This window comes from Haemaphysalis longicornis, unplaced genomic scaffold (assembly GCF_048455015.1).
Source record: "Haemaphysalis longicornis isolate Haplotype H1 unplaced genomic scaffold, Haemaphysalis longicornis Haplotype H1 scaffold_53, whole genome shotgun sequence".
Taxonomy (NCBI): Eukaryota; Metazoa; Arthropoda; class Arachnida; order Ixodida; family Ixodidae; genus Haemaphysalis; species Haemaphysalis longicornis.
Window position 1 is genome coordinate 672,555 of NW_027526389.1, and position 24,115 is coordinate 696,669.

The 24,115-nt window shown below is 45.2% G+C and overlaps 1 long non-coding RNA gene across 1 annotated transcript; it reads right to left on the bottom strand.

Annotated features, from left to right (window-relative positions):
* Nucleotides 1-846: 846 nt before the first annotated feature.
* LOC144140865 (uncharacterized) lies at nucleotides 847-12,843 on the bottom strand. Its single transcript, XR_013316369.1, has 4 exons — nucleotides 12,612-12,843; nucleotides 11,416-11,533; nucleotides 9,219-9,277; nucleotides 847-3,055 (listed from the first exon to the last, which is right to left on the bottom strand). It is a non-coding gene; the product is annotated as an uncharacterized LOC144140865 (long non-coding RNA).
* Between the last annotated feature and the right edge of the window lie 11,272 nt (nucleotides 12,844-24,115).

Sequence of the window (24,115 nt, forward strand, 5' to 3'; positions counted from 1 at the left end):
GGAACCTTATACGACATTTTTAATGCACGCAAAACAAAATCAACCACCTACATAACGAATATGAAAAGGAAAAAAATTAAACTAGCTGTTGTAATTATAAACTCTCAACATTTTTGTGCAAAAAGATGCGTACCGCTGTCGGCGATACAAAACCTAAAAGCTTGGTATTCAATATCGTCTATTTGAAAGCAGCTTTCACCATACAGAGAATGTTGCGTCACGGTAATAACGAAACGTAGCATGAAAATGCGCACCCCAAGCTCTTCATTCCTGAGATAACAAGGGTACGCTTGAGCAAGCAACTTCACGACAAGACATTGTACTGATGAAATGACAAGGTTCGTGAATTCGTGAAGCGTAGTTATGATTATAATAAACTTTTTGGGCGCGTAGTTTAACAAGCCTTATTGAGTGACGGAACGCTGGAAAAACAGTATTGAACAACCCCTCAACGTTACCGTTTAACAGTAACTTTTTTGGTACAAACCGGTGACTGAGACAATCGTCATTCTTGCAGAAACAGCTGACCTGCCAAATGGCTGGTACGGTCGCCCGATTATATGTCGGGCGCCCGGTGCACACTGTTACTTCGACCTGTCCATGTCAACACGCAAATGATTTTGTGATATCTTTTATTCGCACCCCCCCCTCTCATGATTAATGTAATTCAACACAGACAAGCAAAACTGTTTTCAGCGGCAGCCGCACAGTTTGCATGCCCAAGCGTCCGTTCACTTGTTAGATAAGGAATGAAGTTTGAGGAACAGGTTTTCATGCTACCTATTGTTGTAAACCGTGACCCAGCATTACGTATATTGCAAAAGAGCCTTGTCAAATAGACGAACTTGAATACCACGTTTTTACGCTTGGTTAGCCTTGATCGTCGCCGACGGCACGCATGCATGTGCACGAATATTTTGACCGTTTATGACTAATAGCTGGGTTCATTTTTTCCCTTTTCATATTCAATTTTTGTAAGTTGTGGATGTTGTTTTCCATGCATTAAAATGTTGTGCAAGCTGATTGAAGAGCGTTCTTGTTTTTTTTATCTTCACTGAAATAAATTGAAGTTACTGTTCCAGTGCTTCATTTCGAGGTATAACTGCACTACATCCTGTATATCTCCGAAACTGCAGTGAAATATTGCATTACTCACCCTACTAAAATAGTTCCGTTTCTAAACTGTCTGAAAATATTTCAGACGTTCCACCTTGGTTTTACAGACTAAATGGGGAAGGCTGTATTCATCAGTCTTGCAAGGGTAACAGAAGAGCTTAAACGTTCTCTCCACAAAGCACAACCGTTCAAAAATTGTCAAGTTATACTCACCTGAACTGGAGCTCACCAAATTATTTCTGTCGGCCGTGTGCTTCTTCAGTGATTGCGTAGGTGTTTGGTCATGCATTTTTTTTTATATGCGACCTCTCACAACGTGCAACATGCTTGCAGATGTATCACTAGACAGCATGACATTTAATAGAGCACTCGTCTGAAAAAAGCCTCATAAGAAACCTTTTGAGGTGTTTTATAGTCCTTGCCGCACCGTACATGTATCTGCTTTTGAAGTAAGTGTCCCCTATGGTGAAGCCAGTTTCTTGTTCAAAAGGCCTCGTTCTAATGGTGGTATACTGTAAATAAATTAATTTCGCTGTCAGCTTGTAAAAACAGCTTTCAATGAAAAACGTGCCTTGCAATGGTGACCTTAAAGATGTTTCAATTCAAACTTTCACTGAGGAAGTCACACTGGCACTCATATTTTTGAAAATAAGCTGCAAGTAGTGTTTATTCAAGACTATTGTGAATTAAAAAGTAAATTTACTTTTTTGAAGCAGGGAAGCAACCGTAAACAATGATGACCCACTGTTCTCATTGGCATAGAGTAAATAAATTTCCCAGCGGTAATTCACTTATCACTAATTTTAGACATTACTTTTTTGTAAACAGAGTACATATGTCATAAGGTATTTCCCTTTTCCCTGACTACTCTCCTCACATGGATTAGCAATGTCAGCCACAGACACACAAAAACTTTATAAGTCACAGGATAGCAGAAACAGATCAGAGGCCTAAGTCGAGGCAGCCACTGAAAGCTCTGAAGGCGTGGGTTGCCAGTTCCAGTTGTTCTTTGTGATTTGCCGCAACAGCCAGCCACTCGTGTATTTGTGTGCTTGTGTAGTCTTGTCCAATATCAATGGTTCATGAAAAAGAATGTTCATGACAAAACATAGTTCATTTAAATTGTCAAATTGTGCGAGCAGTATGGAATAGAGCCGGAACAGAAACAGAAACGCCTTTAGGGGCACTATGTACTGCAGACAGAGTTACATTGTATTTATCATAACCTCCATACTGAGCAGGTGCATGTCAGAAAGGCAGTGGAAACAGTTGACTGCTTTTGGTGCACAATATAAGCAGCACACAAACTTTTCTCGAAGGAGGGGAGTACTATCATTTAAAACATTTTAAAGTGCAGTCAAACAAAAGTCAATCTGCCTGAGATCTTGAACACGCAAGAAGCAGTTATTCTTGTTAAAAAAACGTGTTTTAAAGACGTGTGTTAAAAAACTTTTCCTTTCCTTACAAGTTGAGTTAAGGGCTTCTTATTTTTAATTATACACAAATGCTGGGAAGTCACAAGTAAGGCACGACCATACCAGGTAGCAGTTTTGTAAGCTGTTTTGCAGATGTTACCAGCCTTTTTGTAAGGAGGTGGGCAAAACCTTGGGGAATTAATCACAACGGCCCCTGCACAAAGTTAATTCACTGTACAGCTTGAGACTTGTGTCGTCGTAGGACATCAAAAAGGCCACAGTGGTTTTACATTTCCTTTTTCAGTTTAAACAAAGGCTGCAGTGTACACAAACTTCCTTTCAGTCTGTGCCGTCCTAGATTCTCACGCAATGTCAAATGACACCGTTTCTGAGGACAAGTTCATGCCGTAGCTTCCAGCTCTTATGTCTGTGTGAGGGCCACATTGCATCTAGGCCAACTGCACGGAAGGGTTCCAAAATCCCTGTGACACATTTTCTGACATCTTGCCCACTGAAGGAATAGCCTGCAAAGAAAAACAAAAAGACACAAGTTATTGCTCAGTTTATTGAACATTAGTACAGCTGCTTCTTAGTGTGGTAACTTTTATCTCACCACTTTGCCTAATCAAATTTACAGGTCCCATCCAGAAACTCTGCGTTGTAGTTTGCCGATAGTTATTCTATTTTCCGCTTAGCTCGACCACCTTTTAGTGGTTTACAGGAGTGTAATTCATGAGCGTCGAGTGTACGTGTTACAGACTGAAAATGTTCAACCTTATTAGGGCGTGTTGCAGACTGAACATGTTCAATTTTATCAGCTGTTCCATCAATCTTTATAAGAGGGTAGCACACCATGCTTGTAAGGAATGAGCGCGTATTTCTGTTTTCTCTTGTCTTCTTTCTGTTGCCGTACACGGATGCGCTCCTTACATCCTTTCAGAATGTCACGCGAACAACCAGGCTTAGGTCAGTTAAGTCCAGGCTTCCTGCTGTGTTGCGGAGAGATTTCCTTGGGCTTTCTAGAATACACAAGTTAGCTACACCCCGCTTTACAATCTTCGTGTGTCCAGACGAGAAAGGAAGTAACGGTTGGCATGCCCGAGGCTCGTACTGCCAACACGGACGGCCATCATAGAATCGTTGTTTTAGGTCTATGAATTTTATCGTGTTGTCCGGGAGACGCTCACGGGTTAAACTGAGCGGCTGCAAATGCTGAGGGAGAGCACTGAGTGTGGCAGAACAATTTGGTTGATAGGCAACAGCACCTTTAAACACAAGGTAGTCGTGCACAAAGCGAACAAACTGAACTTTCTTCTAGCTTTTCTGTAGCGCTTCAAATAGCCTGTTAGTCTGTCAAAACCTCCGAAGAATACCTCAATGAGAACTGGAACCACACAGCACCCAATACACATTTTGCTTGCTGGCAGATAAATGCTGTCACACCAATCCATAAAAGTCGACTTTAAATAAAGTGAAAACAGTTCGACAAACCCCTCCACTGTCAAACCAAAAGAATTTTGAAACTTGAGCACCCCATAAATGTCGATGTTCTATAAACTCCAACAGTCGGCCATAAGGTAAGCAGTAATACAAGTTTTTAATGTCGACCGAAAACACTGTGAACGTCTGCTCGTGGCTGTCCTTAAAGAACGTGGGCAGCTCCTCTGATCCCTCGGTCGTAATCAGGCCATTCACATTGACCATTACTAGCTTCTTTCGAAGAAGCTAGTGAGGTTGTATATCTACAAACTATCCTAACGTTGTGCAACAAAGATATGCTGTACTGAGCAGTCCCTCGCACAGACGGCGACTGTCTGTGCAAGCTGCCTGAACACTCTGGAACACAAGCGGCTTCCCCAAGAGCCGGAAACAATAATTGGCTGCAGCATTTATTGACACCCAGTAATAACGGTTATAGAAACTGCATCACACACATACAGCTACATAAGTGCTAGGCTGCATGGCGATAAGGATCTCCAGGTAAACAAGGAAACAAAGCAGTTCTGTTTGCACATTTGTTTGGCCCCTGCATTACGCCGAGGTGTAATATTTATGCAATATGTGGCAAATGTGAACGTGCACTAACAACTGGAAAGACGAAATCGCAATGTTTGGAACCCGTAATGTTGCCCAAATGAAGTTTCCCACTTTTTTCATCGGAGCAAGTGAAACAAATACCACGACTTAGAAAGAGGTGTAACCATACCGCTAGATGTGGAAATGCACCCCACAGCAAGATGTACGAAAAAGTAGTGGTTTGTTGGCTGGCTCTCAGACGAGGGCATATACCTATGTAGACGATCGGAAAAGAAGCTGCCTACCGAATAGTCTAACTGCATGCGGGATCCCTTTCTTTTCTTTGGCAATGTGTTAATAAACACCTTCGGTTGAATGGTGCAGCTGATGGTTGCTTTCTTGTTTTTTCACAAAAGTTGGTGCTGAAAACTTGAGAACGACGTGACAAATAATCTCCTCAATACCACTGAAGAAGCAGTTTGCAATTGAACAAAAACCCGGTGCTACTACAATATGTCCAGTTCAGACCCAATGCTTTCCAGCTGCCACCAAGCGTTAGGCTGTCCGAACTTGAACGCACTGGTGTGCCCCGCCATTCGTGAATGAGCTCAGTTGATCCCAGGCCCAAGCCTCACAAGAATGGATTGATACAAGCGCTAGCAGGCCACCCTTTGAGTCGGTGTACCTACAATGAACTTTGGAAAATCAACAAACAGCCTGAAGAACTTGCGTATGATTACAGCTCTGAGCTGGAGTGGAAAGCTGTGGAAGCATGTCATGTTTTCATATGTGTGGCCAAAGCTAAACTCTCACGTTGGAGCGACGAAAATAAATACCCACGAATGGCAAAAGCCCCGATAAACAATGCAGGGTCACTGAGTGCACAAGGAAAGTTCGATGGAGCGATTCAAGGCGAGCGCTCCTTTTGGGATGCGTATGAAGACACCACGCTACAGAACACAGCTGTCAACTATTGACAAGTTTAAAACCTCGTTGGGAAGGCACAAGACAAGATCAGCAGCCTTTTTCTTTCTGACAGCAACTACCAAATAGCGGGAAATCTACTGGAGGAACACTGTGGAAGGAAGGACCTTGCGATTAACCACAAATCACTTCCTACAGCCGCAGGCTGTTGATTCAGCTAAGAGACATTTGCTGCGACGTCTCTACGACCAAGTGGTCAAAAATGTTAGAAGTTTTGAAGCAGTACGGATGAAGCAGAAGTACAGTGCTTTGCTCAGAGGGGTTATCAAGAAGCGGCTACCTTACTACTGTGAGCAGAAGCTGATGCAGCTCAGTCCACTGACACATTTTTGGTGCTCCTGGACCTCTTTTTAAAAAGAAGTACATAGGCACGGAAGCAGTAGAAGTACGTAGCAGTGAAGAGGCTTTGAAAATGTATCGGGTGAGTTTACTCGCCAGAAAAAAGTTCTTACTTGCACTTACGACCATTTCCAGAAATAACAAAGCTGCGAGCTCTGCAACGCAAAAACCAATCTTTACTAGGTGTGACAAAATTTAACCGTCGAGCAAAATTACCTACTCGAATTAAGCAGCCGTTACTGCAAGAAACTTCACTGCACCAAGCACTATCGAAACGCATGATTTCTGCGTAGGCAAATTGGTCACTGCCGACAATAAAAAAAATCTTGTGTGATCTTAAAGATACCAGTTATTTGGCAACAGACACCCAGGAGCAGTTAGTCTGTCATAAAAGGAGTTTAAGTGAACAGCATTCTGACACATGTGACGGATACCGTTTTGCTGCAAACAGCGACAGTTTGGGCAAGTGGTTCTGCTAGGCTGCAACTCCTTCATTGCCTTCTCGGCGGTGGTAGTCAGTGGACATTGGTCATGGACAGCATAGCGAAATGCCTTCATTGTAAAGTCAACGGAAAAGAGTCTCCCAAATTACAAACATAGGCAAAATGCCCTCTCGCAAGCAAACCTCAATATGCGTGGAGCTGCTTATTCCAAACCAGCACAACACGTTTGTCTCAGTCGAAGCCCTCGAGGTACCCTTGACATGCAGTGCAAATCCGTTCGCGGTTTTTACTTTTTGCATGTGAGATTAGTGACCTTTACCTCGCTGATGATGCTGTTGCATCAGATGGCACCATCAAAGCACTGTTAGGAGTTGGGTACTGGAAATTCACAAGTGGCAAGACTCGATGGCTTAAAAACGGGTTAATGATACTGAGACGTCTTTAGGGTGGATGCCACAAGGCCCATTGAAGAGCATCCAGGATGACCTCGTTGCAGTAGCTAATGACGTACAGTGGTGGACAAATGAAATGCCAACATAAAAGTGTGAACCAAAACATGCAAAACTGAAATACTGTTTGTGGACGTCCAATACTGGGTCGCAGTTGCTATACCTGCAAAACCACGTTTCCCAACTTTGTTACTACAATTAAGCCATGCCTCAAAAAAATTGGATTTGAATAGGAAGAAATTGGGCTACTGTGTGTGTACTCGTTGATATTTTCGTGATCACGTGTTCATGACTATGTGAGGACTTGAAGATAGGTGATGTACAGCTGGATGACATTACAGCAACGTTAGCACGCACATCTCAAGAACCGAAGCCTTATCCAAGGCAAAGAAAAACGACTGTGCACAAGGGCAATGTACACAATGACAGCACCTCATCAAGCAACACAGTTTCTGTATAGATTGAAAGACAAACGTGATTTGACAGTGGCCAAAGCAAAGAGCAGGAGCTGTCGAATGCTAAACAGAGACAGCTGTTCTGCACTGTAACAAGCGCAAGCAAACAAGCCCCTTGTCAATGTTTCCAGCCCTCAACAGAGCTTCATTTTTGGTATAGAGGTACATGAAGAGCACAAGGACACCCCCTATCAACGAGAAATCAGTTTAAGCGGCTCTCCTAACAACACACTCTCACAAGTGCCCTCCGCCACAGCAGCAACTACATGGAGATGCCTCTTTGTGTGAAAGCAGACAGGTTGTGCATCCGAGGGCACTGGTTCCCTTCTCCTAGCCTACAAAGAAACGGTGCACGCAACCCGTTGAATACAAAGACTGTCCCACTGCTTGACGACCAACTGTTATTTCGACGTCCTGCAAGAATTTTGATGAAGCGGGGCAACATAAACTCGTCACCTTCTGATTGGCCACTGGGCCACAGAAGCTGCTTTGTAGGCAATACTGTTCTTGAAGTAGAAGGACACGCAGAAGCACTGTTGGAAAATTCACCTAAAAATTCGTACTCAACTGTTAAACATGTAGTTGCAGCCAAGGAGCGCAACAAAAACATAAGTGCCGCAAGCAGTGAGGATTCACAAGAGACGAACAGCGAAGGCACTGCAATAATTCAGGACCCTATTTCCATGGTTGTTAAGCCCAGGGATTTCCAGCTGCCTCTGAAGAAGTAGAACAAGCTGCACCTCCCGTGGGGATACGATCCTGGCCATGCGCAAGACGGGTCAGAAGAATCGAGGCGAACATGTCTAAGTGAGCTGTCGAAGAATGCAAAGAAGACATGACTAATAAGGACGGCGAACTCAGGAAAGCAGAGAGCAGTGAAGAAGCAATGCAGACAAAGTTTCAACCTTTCAGAGGCCTGAGTTAGCGAACTCCTTGAGAACGACGGTGAAAGGAGTTCAGCAACAAGGAATATATTACACGTAGAGGACAATGTGATGCAACAATTTCACTAGTTCACAAATTGGCCTACTTTGTTCTTGAGTCTTAGCACAGCACAACTTGAAATAGTGTAAATGCTGTCACAGGTGGGAGGATATTGGGAAAAGTAGTAGTTAGTTGGCTGCCCCTCAGACAAGGGCACATACGCGCACAGAAGATTGGCCCAGAAGCTACCCTCCAAATAGGCTGACTGCAAGCATGATCTGCTTTTCCCTTTGGTTAGGTGTTAATAAACATCTTCTGTTTGATGGTGCACCCGAAAGGTGCTGGACTTTAGCCTTTTCGTTAAACAGGGTGTGAACAAATCACCGAGTCCCATGTGCATTTATTGGCTATGTTTTTTTGCCATGCCACGCCTTACTCTGGCAAAAGGGGGTGAATGGCAGCTCTGGAACTTGCACACAGTAGAAACTAAAAAAGACCCACAAGTTCAAAGATCAAGATGCTATCATACCAAACTGAAAACCACCACTTCAACATCCCGTGATAATTTCAGAATTGGTGGGGAGGGTGCCTGATGCTAAGCGCCAGAAATAGACTGGTGTTTTACTTGCACTATAAATAAAACAACTAATTTCCCTTGGAGAAGTGCAGAATTCTCACATAAGTAAGGGCTCCAGAAATTCACTTCCAGGTAATTTTATGAGCTGTCAGTGTTCCTGCATTCAACAAGAAACTTCTACATCTCAGATGCCAAACCAGTATGCAGGAAGACGACATTGGAGTGGGTTTGCAATGCAGATTGTGTTCACTAGCAGTTATGGGCCGAAAGTGCTCCTCCACTCTGCAATTTGGGCATGTCATTCTATTTTACCAGTTGATAGGTCTAAGGGACAGGCCTTAAAGTATTAACAACGCAATAATACCAGAAAGAAAGAATTAAAAACAACAGTTCAATGTCGCATCAGATTTTGCTCGCGGAAAAAAAGCAAGCTAATATTCATGATCTCAGCTGTACTGCTATATTATTCACATGGTGTAATAAGACACCGTAAAGCATACCATTCTGTGTCTGGTGCAGGTTCCTGTACCTTGGGGTCCGGCCAAAGTAGTGCTGCAACCTGCAAAAGAGAATTTCTTAAGCACAAAGATTTGCAAGGAGTAGGCACAAAGTGCACTCACAGAATGTATTTGCATACACTTGTTCACTGTTAAATCCAGTTGGAGGCTACCATATTAACCAAGCTTCTTCACACTCCCCCTAACAATTTGACAAACAAGAGGTTGTCTAAATGAACAGGGCCTTCCGATTAGAAAATTCTGGGGACCTATACGGCTTTTCAAAACACAATTGAATCACTACTTGTGGTGTCTATGTATTATTTTTACTCAACCATTGCTAAATGTGAAATAATGCTTCCGAGATTATTAAAAATTACTCTCACAAGGGTCCCAGGGTTTCAATGCCACCACCCCTCACTGCACAGCTTGCTGTTTTGTTTGCTTCTAATTGTTTATGAGATTAACCCAGCAACTAAAGTGCTGTAAGAAACTTTAATAAAAAAGACAATATCAGATAATAAAATACAAAAAAAGTTCAAGTTATCATGAAAAGTAAAAAAACAATGCCTCTTAGCCACCAGTGTTGCTTCCTAAGAGGCCTTGTTGCAGTTCGCGTAGAAAAAAAAGGAAGGAAGGTTCCTTATTGGTACTGGTGCACAATGCATTAGAAATTTTGTGATGTCAAGAGTTTATTGGACTTTTCTTCATTCTCTTCGAACCGATTTTTCTTGTGGATTCAGAGTCATCCAAAAAATGTGATTCAACCATACAGTGTGAGTTCTTTACAAGAAACATGAAAGGTAGAAGTTGAACTGTATGTATGAGGTGGTTAATTTTGCAATATTTTATTGTGTTACTGACACGACCTACTTTCAAATAAAAAAAGACATACAGAGCTCTAATGGTAGTTTGGTTAGGTCATTCGAGCTAGGTCATTGGCAACATTCTACTGCCTGCCATATTTTAATGCATTAATTGGGTACTTGTCCCAAAATATGTGCCTGTGTGAACCCAGCCTGGTAGGTAATGTCCCACCACTCATTCACGCTCTACACTCCAGTCATTCCACAACCAATCCTCACCAGTGCAACCATCATGCTTGCTCATTGCACCCTTTTTTAGGTGAGGATGGAATGGCGTCACAGGCTCAGATGAGGACACTTCCCACTTCTGTGAAGATATGACTAGCATTCCTAATAAGAAACCTGGTACAGTTCACACAGTTTCTCATGTCAGTGAGCAGCATCATCGCACCTTTTTTTATATTTCATCATTTTCCCACGGGGCTTCAAAACCACCGGGAACCTATCTTCACAGCAATATCGGTTCTCATTTTAACATTTACGCCAGCATGTAGAAGGGCGAAAAAGCAGTTACTCCGCTCTTTACGCCGGCCTTTCTAGTGGTAAGGCGCACAGGATGCCCTAGCACCAAAGGGTCACAGAAATGCTGTGTGATGCTTCCATCACTGTGGGACCCAACTGTTCAGCAGGATGGAACAACCTGACAACTGCCTAGGCAAAGGCAAGTTCCCCATCTCTGTGCTTACTTCTTGCCCCATCCATTTAGGAGGATAGTCAGACCTGGCACAATGCTTAGTGAGGCTCCATAGAGAGGGTGTATACCCCATCTACGGTGAACGAGAAGAACGAGAAGAATGTGCGCTTACAAACCAGCTTAAGACCATTTGAGACCTTTTCCAAACCCACTCTCAAGAAGGTTGCTTAAGACGGCCGCGCACTATCGGCTCCTTCACACTGCAAATTACAGTGGCTTATAAAAACAACATAGAAACTTTCTTTCCGTGTATCAAGGTAGAGCTTGTGCGTGTGCTTAGAGCTAGCGAAGTGGTCATAGTGGCTACAGCAAGCCTCAAACCCTGCAAGAGAGCGATGCCTCAGAAACTCAAGTGGCACAGAAGGTGAAGAAGCAGAGGAGTGAGGTCAAAAGACAAAGAAAGGAACACGGGGAAAGGGAAAGAAACACAATGTAGGAATAAAAGTCTTCAACAAGTAACGAAACATATGCATTCAAAGCACATCAGCACACAAATGCCTCAATTAATTTGTTGCAGCATGTCTGTTTGCCAATGGGCAGATGAACCAAGCTAGTCACGCCGATGGGCTTTGTAGACAGCTCAAAATTCTGCTGGACTTGTGCAGACGCCTTAAAAATGTAATGACAACTTTGTGCATACCATTACAGACATTCTAGCCGTGAAAAAAGGTTGATGGAGCCCTTTTTTCACTGGTACTTGACGCTAACCAAGGCCATAGGAATGTAGGCTTCAGTGGAGCTTTGGTTTGCTGATCAAACTGTAAGATAAAAAGGACATTAATTGCTTATGTCACCCAGTCTGCAACAGTACGTTTGCAGCAACCCAGAGGTATGTACTGCAGGCCATATCACTGCTAGCATAAAACAAAGCAAACGACAATACAAACAAAACAAACAAGATTGAGCATCCCACGAAACCGGTGGCACCGCTGTTAGTGAATTAAACTACGAACATTGTGGTCCCATCTGCTGGTTGCAACAAGGGCATGGGCCTCTCAATCTGGCAACAAGTCTTGATTTAGTTGTATGTGACACCAAAAGCATGAGTATCCAACCTCATGAATGCTGCTGAGCCAAGGAACAGGTGAAACAAAATGTTGCAAGAGTGGCTCATTACTGTCTGAATTACATGTTTGGCTAGAAATGCATAGTTCAGATAGACGCTTATTTATTTACGTCCACGTAAAGATATTCGCGCTGTCTCGGGCTGTGTTATATTTGTTTCCTTGAGTTTCCGCCCGAATACTGCTCGAAAACATGCCTTAGTTTCCTTCAGCCGTCTGCAATGGGTTATGTATTGCTCATGCACAGGGGGAGGAGACAAGACTTTTGCGATTGATCTGGAAAGCTTTGCTTGCGAGAGGCTTGAGGCAAGAAATTATCCCACACTTATCACACTTTTTAAAAGCCCAATAGGTCCACTGACATCCCCCAGGACTTTCTAGACATCTCCGTGAGCACCCAGCGATACGTGCATGCACGTAAAAAAAGGAGCGTCGACGGTTTCGACTACCGAGCGCCATTTCGTATTTCGCTTAGTGTGCTTTTAACTGTCGGCATGATGCTTCCATAACGGCCAAGAAGCTTGCAAATGTGCACGACAAAGTTTTTTGTTGTTTTAAATTTCGGTGACAGAGCGGTGGCGGTCCCCTAATATTCATATCCACGGAATCTTACGAACGAGCCTGCTTGATTTGAATTGCGTCTTTGATATTAACTCGCGAAAAGCGTGTTTTACAACGTTCAGTTTGTTTCAACCCTAATTCGCATATTAACAATTTGACGTAGGCGGTGGAGAAACACGCAAGAGACGCCATTTTCTAACGGCGCACTTACCTCGCATAGCTCTGCACGTTTCCAGGCGTGTCCAGTCGTTACGGTGATGCTCTGTAACCCTCACGCGGCCTCTCTGGGTCTTTTGAGAGCCTAAGTAGGCCAGGTATCGTAAGCGCTGCGGTGGCTGCCCCAACACAGCAGCCACTGATCGCAAGTAAACACGGCGTCGTCGGAGTGGTCGCAGCTCGGCGATGGTTCGGCGTCTCCGAAGTACGACCCACTCGGCTCACTCTCCGCGCACTGCGAAAACGCTGATAAACCCCCCACGCTGATAAGACGTACTGTATCTTTTGGCCGGCGTGTAGCAAGCCTCGTTGTCGGTGTCGTTGCCGGGGCCGGATGCACGCGTGGGTGACGGGTCTGGCGAGTTCCTATGAGAGATGTCACGTTTTATAAGCATGACGTCACCAGTATTTGTGCTGAGCGTCCGCTCGAAGAAATGCATTGATGGCCGAACTCTTAGTAGTATAGAAGGCTCTGCGTGCAGCAAGACTGCTGCGCCGCGTCGAAGGTGCTTCCCAAAGTACGTAGTGGGCAGCCAAGCAGACTTTGCTGGTGCAGTTGTGCTGTGACTGACTTCGTGGCATACGTAAGAAGTTTTATTTTCTGAACTTGTCAAATACGTACTCTACTTGTCCTTTAAAAACGAACTTGTTTCGACTTTTACCATGTTTACCCTTTCATAACCGGGGAACACGTAGGATAATAAGGAGTGTGCTTCGCGTGAAAAAAAGTGAATGTTTACATTCGTTGCATGTCCGTGCGGGGAAGGCGAGTGCAAATTGTTCGTTTTTAACATAGGGCCCATGGAACCGAATGGTAGTCGGAGAAGAAGATAAGAATACGCAGGGCACATTTCGTGGTGGGTAGACAATCCACGGATCTAATATTTACAATGCGTCATGCGTGGCTACGATTGTTGCACAGGCGAAGCCCGAAAGTGTCTCACGTAAATAAAAACATAGCTTTCGATCACTGGGCTGGTCACCTGTCGTTGTTTCTGGGCATTACATTTTTTTTTCCAGAAGGGTGACGCGCTAGGCGGAACAAGAAGCACAGCTTTTGTGTACACAATTGACCAATACACGAAGGGCGGTAGATAAGCGTTCGTTTCCTTTTTATGCAAAGTTCACGCGGTGGCCCTACCGTGGAGATTACATCACCCACATTTTTGAAGGTTATTTCCCTTCATAGTGCACACCTTTCTCGCTGAGAATGCCATTGATAAAAAAGGTAAATTTAAGACATTTTCTCGAAAACACAAGCATGTCATTTTCTTCTGAGGTAAGCATGCGTTGGTTCATAAGCACGGGTGGTGCAAGGATAAAACGAGCCTGCGTTAACGCTTTTTTTTTGCACACTTTAAATGCCAGGCGGGTCTTACTTGATGTGGTTACACACATTTAAAGTTTAATTAAAAGGAGTCACAAACCTGAATTGCAATGGCGTGAGACTCCTCGTTTACGGCGTTTGCGTTTAATAAACGAGTACAGCAACCTTTGACAGTGCAATTGTGTGAGGCGGGGCTTTAGCCACACGTCTCAAAAACGTGCTTGCTGTTAAACAATTTTGTGCCATTTTCCTTATTTGTGCCAAAAAATCCAGAGCTGTCACCACGGCGAAATTAAGCTAGCTCAAATACATTGTTCGCCTTCGCAAACCCCTGTTAGTAGGCTGATGCAGCGCGTTTATCCCGCTATGGAACGTTGGGGTGGCCGGTGATGGCGCTGACCCAGCGTAGCAGCGAGCCCTTTTTGGGTGTAGCAGGCTCCCTGTGGAAACGGTGCCCCCGCTCAACCAATGCCCCAGATCGCTTCGTCTGTTAATGTGCCCACATAAATGTTAGTACTACCGGTGTCAACTGTCTTAACATTCTGAGCTGTTTGCTAATTTCTAGGGGAAAGGCGTTCACTCATTTATTAGTCTTAACAAAAAGTGCATTGAGACGGTCAAAAGAACTCTACTGCAGCACAACTTAAGAACGGCGAAGGAAGTTGCCGCTATTCCTCATCACTTCAGCGAGGTGTTACCCCGCGGTGCGCAAGTAGTGTGTTACTGGGTATATTTTGAACAGGACACGAGCCGCTTTCGTGATTTGTTTTGCTTAATATGCTTGAAAATTACTGCAGCGACGGCACACAAGCTATGTGAGAAAATGGAGACGATATCACACATTCATAGCAATGTCCTTTCAAAACGCGCCCGCTTGTTGACATCCGAGTCTGTCGCTTAGGCGGAGTGATACCATACATGAGCTATTGCCGTTCAGAATTTGTTAGCGATTCTACCAGTTCTCTCGCCTAGGGGAGCATCTTGATCGTTTAAAATTGTTTTCGACAACATTAGTCGTGCTCTGAAAAAATTTCAAACAATAGCTTCGTGCTAACCATTTTTCCCGCGATTCCTAGCTTTACGTCAACAATGCGATATTCTGTGAAACGAATATTGATCATTTTCTTTGTACCGCGAAAAGGCAGCCATCCCTTCGATTATCTTGTATTTATTTGGGTCAGGTTGACATCATCCATCATGAATTCGCCCACACACAGACGCGTTCGTGGGGTTACCACTTTCGCAAAATGTATTTTCAGCCAAAGAAACTGTGGGATTGGTTTACTTGGCCCTACATAAGTCCCGTCTTCAGCTGAGATGCATAAACATCGGTGAGTTACTTTTATGTTCTGCCAAAGAAACTGTGGGATTGGTTTATTAGGCCCTACATAAATCCCGTCTTCAGTTGAGAGGAAAAAACATCAGTGAGTTACTTTTGTTTATTAAGGAAGACGAATTGCCACGGCAATGGGTATGTATGCAGAATTTGCCCCGCGTGTATGCAAATATGTGTGAATATGTGAAGAAATTCTAAAGGGTATGCCATGTCAGCGGGTGCTCTATGTTCATAAAGTATAAATGCGTTGATGTAGTGGAAAAATGTATGGCTGCATGCCGGTTAGTACTCTACAGGTCTACCATATTAGCTTAATGTGAAAAGAAAAGCAAAGAGAAAAATATTAGCGGGTAAATGGAAATGAGTCTCCCATACGCAGCATTACGGAAAACCATGGGTGTGTAGTGTTTCGGGCGCCGCGGTTCCGAACAATGTGGCAACCCACCTTTCTTATATAGCTAGGATTATTTTACTTTCTCTGGATACGCCATTTCACACGAAATTTATGCGTGCAGTACCAGGATCAACTCGGTGTGCTAGAGTCAACAATAACGTGCCCACGCACGATCAACATCGGCGGAACCAGTGGAATACGAGGCAGCAGCTGTATCATGCTTACTTTGCAGGTGAAAGGCGGTATGTATATCGTCTCAAGGTGCGAGACAATACGGCGCAAGCTCCACATTACGCACAGCGACTTGCTCGCGAACGATGCGTTGACCACTGGGCTTCCTTGTGATAAAGAAGAGTACTTCAAAACGTCTTGGAAACGTTTCGAGCCACCAACAGTGATCCCAAGCATGGGAACGCCGTACAAGCGATACTTATAAAGCAAGGCACCCCTAGTGCATAATTTAAGGATTTTGCTAGAATTTTTTCGCAGCCCCGTACACCCATGGTACCCCACCTTTACGAAAAACGTAGCCCAGCCTTAAATGACGGGGCGGAGTACCCAGTTCCGCTACAAGAATTACTTCATGTTGTGGACTCTCTAAATGAGCCCCTGGAAAAGCCCGCATCACCTTTTAGATGCTCTGAAATGTTTACAGTAATGGCAAGCAGCAGTAACTAGAAAATTTGAATCAGACTTGTATATCAGGTATTCGTTCGCCGCAGCACCTATTCGTAAGCCTGGCAAGTCCCCTGCACAGCTCAGCAACACGCAGCCAATTTAAGTGGCTTTGAGTATTTGTAAGCTTCTGGGAAAGAAGGAGTGCACGCGTCTGAATTACAACCTTGAAGAGCGATGTGCACAACACCATCCAGCTAAAATAGGATTACGGCTAAGCTTTGCACACATTACAGGCCTGTACCTCCTACGACGTGTGGCAAACATGCGCCGCGTCCGGGAAAGCGGTGTACTCAGCATCCTTCTGACCGTAAACCTTCCGAAATAGTTTGACACCGTTTCTTGTGAAGTCATTATTTCAGCTTTGGAAGTTACACCAGGCGCATGAATTATGAACATGGTTAAAGCATTTTTGCCGGACCGCACATTCGAAAGATGTAGTGGGCGTAAACAACGACCTCACTACACAAATGTGGTAGGAGTAACCCAAGGGGCAATCATCTCATTAACCCTAGTCAGCCTACTGATAAGCCAGCTTGCAAATTCCCTGCAAGTATTTGCTTTAGTATTCGATTTAGTATGCACGGCGATGATGTTGCCATATGGACTGACCCAAAACAGCATTCCACAACCGAAAAACACTAACTGCCATTCGAACTGCCAAGGATGCTTTAGTCGCTTACCTTCCGCCATCTGGTACGCACCCATCGACTAAAAAAATTCCCCGCATTTTCCCGAGGGGAAGAATGTGAAAGTGCGAATGCACGAGTTGAATTTGCGCGGTTCGGTAATGTTCGCGAAAGAGAGATCACACACACACACACAACTACAAAGAAAGAAAAATGCATTTATTCACAGACACCTATTTGTGTTGTCGTTGTACTTGATTGCTAGAGCGGATCTCAGCTTTGAAATTTTGTGTCAGTACTCCTTTAAGCGGGTGCATTAGCCCTTCTCACGCCCGATTCCTGGCCAATCCCCCACGTGGGTATGTGCCATGTCAGCGGCCAGGCAGCGTGCGCCCATCTCCCCCCGTTGCTAGGGAAGACGAGGAAGACGAGGAGCGCACGCACCCGCAGCTGTTGCTATGCGGACGGCGGCGGACGATTCAGGCTCGCTTAAGAAGTGCATTCGCACTTAAAAGCCCAGTACATTGCCTCCGAACGGTCCCATTAAGAAAGAGATTATTCTAGCCCCGAGGTCGGGGACCAACCAATCCCCATATCACCTACCCGCCACGCTCGCATCTTGTGCGTACCATTTCACGAGAACGAGAGTGCTGCGCATGGCTTAAGGAGTTTACTACACCTGAATTTACTGAATTTACTACACCTTAATTATAGGAGTTCCTTTCGAAGTCTTGCTTCGGACCCATGACAATACTGTCCCGGACTTCACACGCACTCAGAGTAAATGTGAACATTAGTTATTGCTCACGAAAAACACACTAAAGCATTAAACGTTAGAAAAATAAAGATAACGCAGCGAGTTCTCTTGCTTTCAGCAAATGGGCGTAAAGGAAAAATGATTGACCTCGACCTTTCTTCCTTCAAACTCCTAATTTTCGGATCTACACCAGCTGAAATGCATAAATTTTTAATACGTGTCTTGTGCTCACCCATACTTTGTTGTAAATCAGGCAGAATACAGTGGACAGGCAACTGAGCTCTGCAAAACCTTTTCTTTGAAAAAACCTTTTCTTTGAACCTTTCCTGATGCCATCTGCCGGCAAAGGGCAGGATAATTCTGTTGCCACAGCTATCCCTAGAGAGATAAACCGGAAAGCCTCTTATTGATTGACGGGTATGCGGGGAGTTTTGCAACTGCGCGTATTTATAACTCTTGCTTACGTAGCAGTAACCCTCTCATCCCAAAAACACGGAATACCTCGTACGGCTCTTGTGTTATGCTTTCTTAGATGCAAACAATCTAACAGCAAAAAAACTATAAGGAGACCAAAAAACCGCAAAGCCGTCTACTGGTTTGCTTCTTTCGCACTGGAAAATAGGCGTAGCTAATGGACTGTTATGTAACTGCATGAAGCCCTTCCAGAGACTTTCTTCTGTTTGCACACAACTGGCCCACGTTGGCTCCCTTATAACGCTGCGCCGATTATCTGGAAAGACACGATTATGCTTCTGTGGGATGGGTGATACGTGTCTAGTGATTTCTGATGCTACATCGATGCTCAAGGCGTGAAGAGCAGTATTTCCCTTGCGGAAAGTCGGAAATTAAAGTGCGCCGAGGCAGAAATCCTTGCATATTGTGTGTGTTGCACAAAGGGCAGGTATTTTTTCACTACTCCCATAAAATCCTAAGAATTAACAGGTTTTGTTATAGTTTCATGGTCAGGTGGGGAAGTGGCATTCCGAGAAGATGGCTCAACGCTGAACACATGTGCAGGGGATGACACATGCCTGAGGATATTTTGACTTCGAACTAATGTTCACTTTCCGATGATAAATACAAGGATAAACTTTATAAATTTGAGCATGAGACATGCGAGTATTTTTAAAGTAAGCTTTCAATGCCTTACATGTGGTGCTTACCTCCGAGTAACGTGCAATGCAGCATAGCCAACTTTACGCATTAGGTTTCACAATAAAATTAGCAATACCACACCAGATAACATAACAATGGGATGTCTTTGCACAACTGTATCGTAAATTTCCGCTCTGTATCTATAGTGAATTCTATTTCATACCCATATTCCACGTGGTTGAGGCTTTAAGCCTGACAAAATTGGGGATTAAGTGCCTTCTGGCCATGGTGTACCACGCAAAACTCAGCCAGTCAGTGAGCACTTAAAAATACCTGGGGCGGTGCCAATGCGCCACCAAGTGTCTCCAGAAATAGCGTCTTAGCTGCTACCAATTTTTGACGCGTATTAAATTTCCGAATCAAATATGATCACACTACGCAACGTCTTTATGAAAGACTAGACCACCACGTTTCTGAACAAGTGTGGTATCCAACTAAACCACAGCTGCGTTCGGCAATCACAAAGCAAGCGTGCAGAGAGGGTGAATTGCAAAAGTTCATAACATGAAAATGTAGCTTTTTTGTGAGGCCTAAATGAACCACCACTCCCTAAAGCATAAGTAAAAACTATTGCATCTTTTAAACTTTTTTCTACCTAGAAATATTTCTTAAAATTTCCACGCGGTGGCTGTGCCCTTTTTGTTGCAGTGTTTCAAATATAAAGGGAGACGAATGGTTAGGACACACTCAATAGATAACTCTAAAATGTTTCAACGTACCTTGCGTCTTGGTGAAAGAGCACTACAGGAAGCATTAGCTGAAAAAGGAAGCATTAGCTTCCTTTTTCTGAAAAAGGAAGCATTAGCTGAAAAAGGAAGCATTAGCTGAAAAAATACCTACCGCGGCTGCTGCATATTGCGGCGTTAAGAAAGTACTGAACAGATTACTCCTACAGCAAGATAGTATTACACTGGGTTTTCATACGTTTTGTGATGTACTCACATCAGAACTTCTGAAGCTCCATGTGGGTTCCAAGTGCGATGCGTTCCATAGCACGCACTCGGCAGAAACAAAAGATAACGAACAGTCGCGCAACGCCTAGAAGACAGATCGAAGCCCTTTGGGAGCGCAATTCTGAAGAGAATCACGGAGCTAATCATGCCAATTGGCAATTTGGAGAAGCCCTCTGTGGACGCTGGGCGGGAAGAAATCCATTAACTGCAATTTACAGCTCGTCTATTCAGAACGTCGTTATGGTTTCAGCCGATCGGACAGCCCTCAGATTCTAGGTTTCCGTTATCACGTATATAATAATATCCCGTGCCTTATAATATCAGATCCATTATATCACGTGCAGTGAGCATGACAGAGCGGCCGTCATGCGGTTCCGTCATGCTGTCCTCTTATCTCGCACAGGTCATTTCGACTAGCGGCACGTGCCAAGCGCCACCCAGGTAGGATGCGCTCCTGACATCGTCATCTTCTGCGGAATAGATGGTTGGAAGTACCAGCTGTTGCCAGCTGACAGTCGCGGCACACTTCTGCTACCTACAACTCCCCTATCAACACCAGCGTCTTCGACATCAGTTCACCAACACCTATATAAGGACAATCCTGCCACCTGCACCTTCAGTGGGCATGAGAGAGCGGGCCTCCTGCGGTTTCGTCATGTTCTCCACTACTATCTTGCACAGGTTGGCCCGCGACCCTCTTTGTTTTCTAAAACATCCAGAAAAATCCGGTTTGCTGCTGGTCCTAAGCCCAAGTACGTTGTTAGATACGAAGCATCTCCTGCTCGGCGCTGTGTACCTCCCTCCCTCGTTGTTGTCCGCAGTCCGCACTCTACTGCGCATGCGCGTCTCTTGAGCCACATCAGGGTTTGGGCTGGCGTCAACGCAGTCCACTATAAAAAGAAATACTTAGGCGGCACCCGGTTTCCATCCCGCGACTCTCTGGCCGCAACGGGAGCTGCGTGGTGCTCTTCCCACTGCGCTACAAACCGAGACGGGAGCATGTGCAACGAACGCGCCTGATGTCCTTCACTCATTAAAACTACGTCAAGAAGCTACTGATACAACGAATGCAGGTAAAACTTAACGTCAACGGAAGCGACGAAGTGAAAACGTTAGAGGAGGATGTTGAATTTCCTGCGGGAAAGCTGTGGCGGGAAGCGCCACGCGCCTTGCAGTTCAACCAGAGAAGAGGACGAAGAGGGCGGGCAGCGGGGTAGGAGCGTCAGCACGCAATAAAGAAAGACGACAACCAGGCGTGTTCGATCAGGTAACGCGGGTGTTGGTCTACTCGGTGTCTCTACATTTCTCTACATTTCTATGCCTCTACATGGGGGTTCACAGTACGTTCCCATTCGTGCTCCGATAAATGAAACATAACGGTAACAAAATGGAACCTACACGGAACCCCCATGATGCTTCGCAACCTCCTCATGGTTCCCGACGGGAAGATGGTATTTTTTGTCATATTTTGCGATTGTGTTCTTGTTATTGCTCTTAGGTGGTGACGTTGAAGAAAACCGTGGACCACCAGATGGTGTAAAGGGGGATAACCAGGATGATAATGATGTCTTGCCCCTTTTGAAATCACTGAACGCGAAAATTGACACGAAATATGTAGAGGTGCTTTCACAGCTAAATGAAGTTAGGGAAATCCAGCTTGGTATGAAGAAAAAAGTGACCGACAATAATGAAAGGCTGATAGTTGTGGAAGAAAAATTACACCATCTTCCCGTGGTGAACCATGAGGAGGATGCGAAGCATCATGGGGGCTCCGTGTACATTCAATTGTGTTGGCTTTATGTTGTTTCATTTATCGGAGCACGAATGGGAACGTAGTGTGAACCCCAATGACGGGACAGAGAAATGTAGAGAAATGTAGAGACAGCGAAGAGACCGACACTCGCGTTACATGATCGAACACCTCCTGGTTCTCGTCTTTCCTTATTGCGTGCTCACGCTTCTACCCCACTGTCCGCCCTTTTCGTCTTCCTCTCTGGTTGAACTGCGAGGAGCATGGCGCTTCCCTCCACAGCTTTCCCGCAGAAAATTCATCACCCTCCTCTAAAGTATTCAGTTCGTCATTTTCTTTGACGTTCAGCTTCGCCTGCCTTCGTTGTATCAATAGGTTCTTGACGTAGTTTGAATGAGTGAAGGACATAAGGCGCGTTCGTAGCACAAGCTCCTGTCTCGGTTTGTAGCGCAGTGGGAAGAGCGCCACGTACCTCTCGTTGCGGCCAGAGAGTCGTGGTATCGAAACCGGGCGCCACCTAAGCATTTCTTTTCAATGCAGAGCATTTCTTTAACTCACGATGTCACCCGGCGTTGTCGGCGTTGGCGTGCCTCGGCGTCCGCAACAGCCGTTCCAGGTGCGCCCTCTCCCCCACTCTTCCTCTCCCGCATCACGCTACCCTCCTTGCTCTCAACAACAGGTCCGCACCCCTCCCCCTACACTATATAAAAAAATAATACTTACCGGCGCCTGGTTTCGATCCCACGACCCTGCGGGCGGAACCCACTGCGCCACAAAGCCGACACAGACTGGAAGGCTACGAACGCACCTTATATCCTTGACTCATTCAAACTACTTCAAGAAGCTGCTGATACAACGCATTCACTACCTGTGGGCGTAACCCGAGGTATATGGTGCTCTTCCCAGTGCGCCACAAAACCGACGCAGAATGAAAGGATACTAAGGCGCCTTATATCCTTGACTCATTCAAACTACGTCAAGAAGCTGCTGATACAACGCATTCACTTCCACCAACTCCCCAAACACTAAACGTTAACGCAATACACCCACCCCCTATGCGACGCATTTACTCGAGTCCCCCTTGCGGGGAGATGGGCCCTTTTTGTAGTGGAGTTCGTTGACGTCAGCCCAAACGATGACGGGGCTCACGAAATGCGCATGGGCAGTAGAGTGCGGACGGCGGTCCACAACGAGGGAGAGCGAGACACAGCCCCGAGCATGAGATGCTTCGCATCTAAAAAATTGCCGTATCCGATGGCAGATCCGGGGTTGACATTTCTCGCTCAGTTTATGATGCTGTGCGCAGTGAAACAGACTAACTCACGAGTTTAAATCAGTATAAATGGTAATTGCTAAGCTCACATGCCAAATTGTTTCTGTGTCTGCACCTGTGTCACATGGTTGCATAGCCCCAAGCTAGCAGATCAGGCTTGGAAGGTTCCGCTCTCTCACCGTTCGAAAAACCTTCCATTCCGGTTTCTTTATCCTGAGTAACGGCCGGGCTACAGAGGCGGCGTCCGCGGCTGCAGTCCGGCCGTGGCCGAAGCTGGAAGAATGTCTGATTTCATTCCTTGAAGAGCCATGTGTGTGAATTCAAGTGACGTTGAATGGGCAATTGTTGTGGGTGTCGTTTAAAGCTTTGCTTTCCAAACACCTTCACAGCATGAATTGGAGCCAATTTCTTTTATGCCTTGCGTGAGAAGGTTTGATCTAATGTCAACAGATCCTAATAATCTTCTTTGATCTACAGTGTTGTGGATGTAATTCAAAGGTTCGTGAAACACTCCCGCCGTCTGCCCGCAGAGTAGACGCCGTGGTGTTCGATTCACCACCACTCGCCTGGACACGTCACTTTGTTGACTGCTGCTTCGCCGCCTCTGTATTGTTTGAGTTGTTAGGGAGCACAAGTTCGCCTCAATAAACACATCTTCCTTCAAGACAACTGCGTCATTTTAAATCAAAGCTTTCTCGCCCTACCAGGCAACGGGTCTTTCGTGGCGTTCGGGACGACAGACTCCAAACGCGTCAGAGGCAGTGGCGGGTGGAGGGAGTGAGGCGGAAGGTTTCACTGATGGAGCAAACTAGAGATGGTGCGGTGAATCACCCAGCGTTCTTCGTTGGCTGCTCACCGCCGGCGCCGTGGGCAGTACGGCTTTTTCGTCTACTTGAGCGGCGGTGGTATTGGGCCGGTTTTGCTGCAGCTTCACGTCCATTGCGCAGTGCCTTCGCGCGGCTTGGTTAACTTGCTCGACAGTACCTTCTGGGTAACCCGCACGCGACGGTATTAAGTGGTCGCAGCACAAACATACGTTAAAGACTGCTTTTCAGGGCGGGAAAACAAAATGTACAAACCACTACAGATACCTCCGTTTTCTAAAATGGTGATTACCAATTCGGTTGTCCCTTCAGACGTATTAGAAAAGGCGGAAATAGCTACTGGTTCTGATAAACAGCGATTTAAAACGTCCCCTCAGCTTTCTCACAATTCTGAAACTTACTAAACTAACTAGTTTAAATCTATAT